General features: G+C 49.5%; 1 protein-coding gene across 17 annotated transcripts in view; it reads left to right on the top strand.

The window, feature by feature from the left end:
- Positions 1-7500, top strand: part of RhoGAP71E (Rho GTPase activating protein at 71E) — an 83124-nt gene that overhangs the window by 27185 nt on the left and 48439 nt on the right. For 3 of the 17 annotated variants that reach the window (XM_086555987.1, XM_043018122.2, XM_043018119.2), the window contains exon 1: positions 1743-2234. The exons of 13 other annotated variants lie outside the window; for them this stretch is intronic. The gene's annotated coding sequence lies outside the window, so the exon portion shown is untranslated. Of the gene's footprint in view, positions 1-1715; positions 2235-7500 lie in introns of those variants that run through there. One more of the 17 variants, XM_086555996.1, reaches the window with a different exon arrangement.

Here is a 7500-nt window from a genome sequence, read left to right as displayed (position 1 = left end):
AGAGAGGGGGTGGGTGGGTGGGTGAGGGTGAAGGTGAGGGAGAGAGAGGGGGTGGGTGGAGGTGAGGAGAGTAGGGGAAATGAATTAAAAGAATAACAAGAAAGAAATGCAAAAGAAAACCCACAAAAGAGAAAGATAGAGATAGAGAAAGAGAACAGTAATGATAATGATAATAATAATGGTAACATAATGATAATGATAATGATGATAATGATAACAATAGTGATGATGATAATGGCAATAATGATAACAAGATAATGAAGGAAGAACTAAAAGAAGAAGAAAAAAGAAAGAAACTCACACGCAGTGGAAGCGCCATTATATACAACCATACCAACACACACACACACACACACACAAACACACAAACACACACACACACACACACACACACACACACACACACACACACACACACATACATATATATATATACACACACATACACACGTTAATGACACTGGCATTTCGTCTTGATGCCAACTTGCCGAGACGATTATGCCGTTCATTGACATTCTCTCGCGGTTGACGATGAGGTGGTTGGGGTGAGAATTGGTTGATGGTGTTCGTCGTTGCCTGGTGGAGCGAAGATGGCGCCTTTTTATGGTGGTTTGGTTGCGGGGACCTGGAGAGAGCTGGTGCCTTTGAAGTTTGGACCGCGCGAAGTTGTCGATGTGTAGGTGGTTTTTTTAGTTTTTTTTTTATTGTATTACGTTTTTTGAGTTTGATAAATGGTGTTGTGTTTGGTGTTTCTGTGTTGCTTTTGGACGCGCGAAGGGGGTGTTTCTGCGGTGTTTTTTTTTTATTGTATTCATATATTTTTTTTATGGTGTTTTAACTCGATTGCGTTTTGTTTCTGGAGGTTGTGATCCCCGGGGTTGTGAATGGGGATTATTGGGGGATGGTGGGGGCCTAGGGATGGGGTGGATCGGGGTTTAGGAAAGGAGGTAAATGTGGAGCAGAGTGGATTGGGAAAGGATGGGTAGCAGGCTCTCTGGGGAGAGGGGGGAACAACGGGGGGGGGGGGTGGTGGCGAAGGAGGGGAGAGAAGGGTTGAGGAGCGGTTGATATGGGGTTGGGGGGGGGGGGGGGTGGTTGACATGGGACAAGAGACACGGAGGGGAGAAAAGGGGTGGGTGGGTATATCACGAGGCAGATAACGTGGGTGGCTCTTGGAACGGGAGGGAAGAGTGAGAGTGGATTTGGCTGATGATTATTTGTTTATTAAAAAAAAAAAATCATAATGAGGTCCTCCTGGTTAGGAAGGATCATGGGGCGATCGAACCCCGCCCCCTTACCCTCTATATATTAATTACAATTGAATATCCATTCCCCGCTCCCCATCCCTGTCTTTCCTCTCCCCTCTTGCGTTTCCCCACTCCCTATTCATTACTCCTCACTCCCCCTCCCCCTCCTCTAACGTTTAGTAAAACGGTGTCGTGTGCGTGTTTCGTGCGTTCCTTTCCCCTGACGACACCTGCTCGAGATCCCCCCCCCCTCCCTCTCTCTCACGCACAGCTGTTGTGTCTTCAGTTGTCGTGACATTACCCCTCCTTGAGTAATCGCGCAGGAGACTTCAACAACAGCAAGTCTCGTTCGTGTGAGTGTCAGTGCGTGTGTGCGTGTGCGTGTGCGAGTCGTCCAACAACGCGAGTGTGGCGACATTTGGTACGTGAGAGAGCCGGCAGCGAGGCGTGAACTGACACTGACTGGCTACTCTGCGCCAGCCAGCCAGAGTGTGCTTCAGTCTTGGCCTTGTCTCCTGTGCGTGTGGAAGCCCCGCGTGTGTGGCGTCGCCGCGAACCTCGTGTGGTCTGCCTGCTAGCCTGGCCGTCCTGCCTGCCTGCCTGCCCCTCTCGTTTCTCCCCTGAGCCCCTTGCGGCACGCCACGCCTCCCTGCTGTGTCCTTTATAGAAAGCCTTGCTCCTGCAGGAGTGGACACACGCCCTGCCTCACGCACCACCACCACCAGCTGTCTGTCAGAGGGAGGAGGGCTCGGGGGCGTTTCTGTGAAGGGCGCGGAGGCCTCGGCACTCACTCTCACACATGCACGAAGCAGAGAGAGATGGAGGGAAAATCTGGTCGCGAGCGACGTCACAAGTGAAAGGAAACTAACTGTCGCCGTGTTGCACCTTCCGTGTTCGCCGTGTACCGTGTGTCTTAGACTTTCGGGTGGGCAAGGAAGAGCTAACCCGCTGGAATCAGGTGCACGCCCAAGAAATTAAATCCCTTTGGTGAGCGATCGGAAGTGGTTGTTCGAAAGTTTTTTTTTTCTCTGTCATTTGTTTTGTGTCTTGATCTGTTCTAGTGTAAATGAAAACGAAGGAAACTAGAAAATTGTATGATGATAATATTACTCGGTTGTTGTGAACTTGGACAACACTTTTAGATTCGGAGACTTTAGAGAGAAAAGGAAAGAAAGAAAGCTTGCAAGTACACAAGACAATGGTGGACGAGATCGTGAAATTAACCCTCTACTTAAAGTGTGTCATATGTGTTAAGGGAGGAATTAAGGCCGCGGGAAGAAAGTTGGGTCGGATGTCTCACTGCATGGGGATTTAGTGGCGTTAATTGTCTCAACACGTTAATTGTAGGCTCTGCAAAGTGCAAGAGCCCCTACCCCCCTCCAGACCCTCGGTGTATGGGGTAGGGGAGGAGCTCACCGACATCCTCAGCGAACCCTATAACCCCCTGAGCATCACCCACGTCCTCTATAACCCTCTCCCTCCCCTGAGGTTACTCTAGGTAATATCCCTTTAAAACCCAGCTGACCGCCTTGGGGTACCACGCCCCTGGTGCATATTCTCCTCCCCTAAATGCGCCCGTGCGCTACGCCCCTGAAACTTCTGTCCTGTAGTGAGTGAGTGAATGAGTAAGATGCATGAGTAATGTGCAGGCAACCTGAGCGAGTGAGTTACGTGCAATCAACCTCGTGCAGTTTCCCAGGCACATGTCCGTTACGGAGAGTTTACAGGCGAAGCTTCCAGGCCGGTGAAGGACAGTAGTCAGACCACCTCGGCTTAGGCCACGCGCTGTCATTTTTCCCTTTTCCCTTTTTTTTTTTTCTTTTTACGTTTTGTTAATTATTTAATTATTAATCTTATTAGCGTAGCTGCTGTGAGGAGACATTAATATCTTTATATGCATATTTACCAAAAGGCCTCCAATGATACTGAATCCCTATGCAATAGTATCTAGTGTTAGGGATCGTATTATGCGGTTTGAAATGAGGTGTGAGGGCGTGGAACTGACCAGAATAAAAAGCCGATGATATGCAAGGCTTCCCCGCACGCGCGCACAGGCACACAAAAACAAACAGAGAAGGGGGGGGGCAGTCAAACTAGAGGAAAAAACAAACAAACGTACACAGCTCATGTGTGCATGAACATGGGGCCTTCCAACGTTATTATGCTGGTCATGGGCGTTGTACATGGGTGCTCTGTGTTTGTTTGCCATGCACATTGATGCGTAGTTCAGTTGTAGTTTTGTGTGTGTGTGTGGAAATGTGTGTGCGTGTGCGTGCGTGTGTGTATGGTTATTTGAATGTAGATCTGACTATAATACATAAATAGTGGTTCTATACAGTCGGCAATTCACTCTAGTAGTAAACAGACTATTGTGCCTTAAAAATATTCACTCTCGCTCTGTCTCTCTTTCTTCCTCTCTCCTTACTTTCTTCCTTTCGTTCTCCCTCTGTCTTTATCTTTCTTTCTTAACTCTCAAACTTCCATTCGGTCTTTCATCACACGCTCTCTTTTTTTTCTCTCTTGCGTATATTATTCCCCCTCCTCTCTTTCGCAGACTCTCGCTTTCACTCTTTCGTATACTCTCCTTTTCTCTCTTTCGTGTACTCTCTTTTGCTCTCTTTCGTATACTTTCTTTTTATTCCTAGCACACAACCTCAGACATCGCTTGGACGTGTGTACCGTGCCTGACAGCCGAAGGGACCCGGCGGTCTCACTAGTTGAGGTGCGTTCGAATCCCCAGCGCTTGCTTTCATCCGCCCCCCTTCCCTCCTTCGTTCGTTTGTTCATTCATTCATTCATTCATTCATTCCTCCTTCCTTACCTCCCTCCATCTTTTCCTCTCCTCCTCCCTCCCCCCTCCCTCCCTCCAATCCTTATATTCCTCCATCCCTCCCCCACCTTCCTTCCCTCCATCTCTCTCTCTGTATCTCTATCTCTCTCTCTCTCTCTCTCTCTCTCTCTCTCTCTCTCTCCTCCTCTCCTCTCTCTCATCTCTCTCTCCTCATTCTCTCTCCTCTCTCTCTCTCTCTCCTCTCTCTCTCCTCTCTCTCTCTCTCTCTCTCTCTCTCTCTCTCCTCTCTCTCTCTCTCTCTCTCTCTCTCTCTCTCTCTCTCTCTCTCTCTCTCTCTTCTCTCTCTCCGTCCTCTCTCTCTCTCTCCTCTCTCTCTCTCTCTCTCATCTCCCATCTCTCCTCTCTCTCTCTCTCTCCCTCTCTCTCTCTCCTCCTCTCTCTCTCTCCTTTCTCTCCTACATCGCCTCTCTCTCTTTCCCTACCCATCCCTCTCTTTCACTCCTTCTCTTCCTCCCACCCCTCCCTCCCTCCCACCCTCCCTCCCTCCCTCCCTCCCTCCCCTCCCTCCCTTCCTCCCTCCCTCAGCGGACGGAGAAAGTGGCGATCGGGGAGGAGGGGGAGAGGGGGAGGAGAGGGGAATGACAAGGGGCTGGAGTTGAAGTTTCATTCCCTGCCAGCCTCTGGCTTTTGGTCGTTTCAAGGTCTTTATTGCGTGCACCGGCGTTGCTACTCGGCTACCTGGACTACTTGATTACTTGATTACTCAGGCATCTTTTCTATTGATTTGTGGCCACCGCTGCGTCCACTGCTGCGTCTCCACGCCCACCGCGGACGACCGCCAACGACAGGAAGGACCGCGGCAGAGGAGGTCGTGGTGGTCGAGTATGGTCTGTCTGTTGGTGCCTCTTCCTCTTTCTCTCTCTTTTCTATTTATTTTTCTCTTCTCTTCTCTCTTTTTTCTCTCTTTCTCTCCCTTCTCTCTCTTCTCTCTCTTCTCTCTCTATTTTCTCTCTTTCCCTTTCTCTTTCTCCTTATCTTTGTGTGTGTGTATGTGGTCGTACATAAGTTCGTATCTTGGCACATTTGTCTCATGCATTGCGTGTGTCGCATCACGCACTGGTGAGTACATGCAAAGTACTGGACTCATTCTCTTCCATGCATCGTGAATGACTCCTCCCTCCCTCTATTCTTTTCCTCTTCTCCTTCTCCCTCTCCCTCTCCCTCCCCCTCTCCCTCTCCCTCTCCCTCTCCCTCTCCCTCTCCCTCTCCCTCTCCCTTTACACCCCTCCCCATCCTTCTCTCTCTCCCTCTCTCTCTCTCTCCCCCCCCCCCTCTCTCTCTCCCTCTCTCTCTCCCTCTCTCTCTCTCTCTCTCTCTCTCTCTCTCTCTCTCTCTCTCTCTCTCTCTCTCTCTCTCTCTCTCTCTCTCTCTCTCACTCACTACCTCCCTCTTCCTTCCTACATCCCTCTCATTTGACCTACCCTTTTCCTCCATTCTCTTCTCCCCTCTCCTTCCCCACCTGTCTCCCTCCACTTCTACCCCGTTGCTCTCTCTTGCCCCCTTCCTCCCCTGTACCCATGCGTGCGTAACCATGACGGGGGTCGCCTTTATGTCTCCACGCTGGCTAGTCTGTTCTTTAAGGGAGGGATTGAAGTAGTGCAACCTCTGCTCTTGAAGTATTTTACCTCCCCCCCCCCTTTCCTCTTTGTATTTGCTCCTCATTCATGCCCTTCCTCTTTGCGATGTGATTTACTCCCCTACCCCCTTCGAGTTTCTTTTGAAACACAAAGTTTATTTCTCTCTCTCCTCCTTTTCTTTTCTACTTTCCATACTTCCCTCCTTCCCACTCCTAGTTCCTTTCTTCCCTCTTCATTCCCGTTTCCCCTCTTTGCTATCTCTTCTCCCTCTTTCCCCTTCCTCTCCCTTTTCAACTTGCCTTACAACCTCTTTCTCTTGCAACTCCCCTCCCCCCTTTTCCATTCACATTTCTCTGGTAATTTCCTCCGCGTCTCAAATTCAGTTGCAAACCTCGACTAACCTTGCATTGCAGTGTGAGTGTCTGTCTGTCTGTCTGTTTGTTTCGCATGTACGTGAATGTGTGTGTGTATGTGTATGTGCGTGTGTATCGGCCAGAGAAAGTGGGAGTACCTTGGCGCCGCCGTGCGAACTGTATCATTGTTGCCAAGGATTATGTGTATGTGTATATATGTTTATGTAGAGGAATATGGGTAGAGGTAACATGAGGGTAGGGAGACGGTGTAGATTTCTCGTGAATGAGGGAGAGGATAACACATCGGGTGATCAGAATGAATGGAAATGAGCAGAGGGAACATAACTTTTTTTTATATCTGAGGGAGGCGCCTTCGACGTAATATTCTTAACCATATGTTTTGGAACTTGATTCTAATTCAGTATTTGTTCTTTGTGTTCGTGTATGTGGGTGCGTTCATGCGCGTTAATACCTCGGCCCATGCTTGGTGTGGATGTAATTGATATGTTGTCCCTTTATAAAAATGAGGTGGATGTCCTCGTTTGTCATTGTGTGCGACCACGCGCCACTGTGTGTGTGTCTGTCTGTCTGTTTGTGCGCGCGCGTGCGTGCACCCATATACATGTGTATGGATGCACTCTTGTAGATGTCAGGTTTGTTATTATGAATGAAGTGAAGATCGATTTTCTCCTGAGAGAAAGAGGAAGAGAAAGAAAGACTGTAAGAGAGAGAGAGAAAAGAGCCAGAGAGCGCAGTCACTTACCTTAATTCCATTCATAGGCTCGGTGTGAATGAATCCCTCCGCCCCCCCCCTCCCCATCCCCTCGCTCACCTCACCTCCCGCACCCGGAGCTTTCACACGAATGTAGTTACGAAAGGGGTCCCTGAGTCTCTTCTGGAATGGGTGTGTGTATTCGGCATCCGTCTTCGAGTCGGCTTATCCTCGTAGGATGATGTTAGGATAGTGGGAAGGGCATGAGTGCGGATTCTCTTGGGGTGTGCAAGCAGATGGCAGAGTGCTGTCACGTTGAGGGGGTGAGGGAGCAGCCAGGTGCCTCTGACAACGGTGTCGAGGTCAGGTGGAGGTGCGTGTACACGGTGCCTCCTCCCTCACGCGCGCGCACTCGCTCACTCACTCACCCATACTACTCATACTCATTTTCTCCCTTTTCTCCTCCACCTCCTCATTTTTTTCTCATTTTATTTCTCCGTACTCGTATTTATTCACTCCGTTTCTCTCTTCGTTTTTTTTTTAACATTACCATCTCCCTTCTGTATTCCCCTTTTTCTTCTACTTTCCTCTCATTACTCGTCTTTATCTTCTTTCTCTCCTTTCTCTCCCACTCCCCCTATCCACCCCCACCAACATCGACCTCTCGCCTCTTCTCCCACATACTCTCCTCTCCCCCATCCCCCCTTACCCCACCCCCCACACACACATATTGCTTCGTGCTAACTCGGATCCTCTTCCC

This window comes from Penaeus japonicus, unplaced genomic scaffold (genome assembly GCF_977035675.1).
Source record: "Penaeus japonicus unplaced genomic scaffold, GWHDUDI00000001_assembly GWHDUDI00000031, whole genome shotgun sequence".
Classification (NCBI taxonomy): domain Eukaryota; kingdom Metazoa; phylum Arthropoda; class Malacostraca; order Decapoda; family Penaeidae; genus Penaeus; species Penaeus japonicus.
This window is presented reverse-complemented; position numbering and strand designations above follow the sequence as displayed.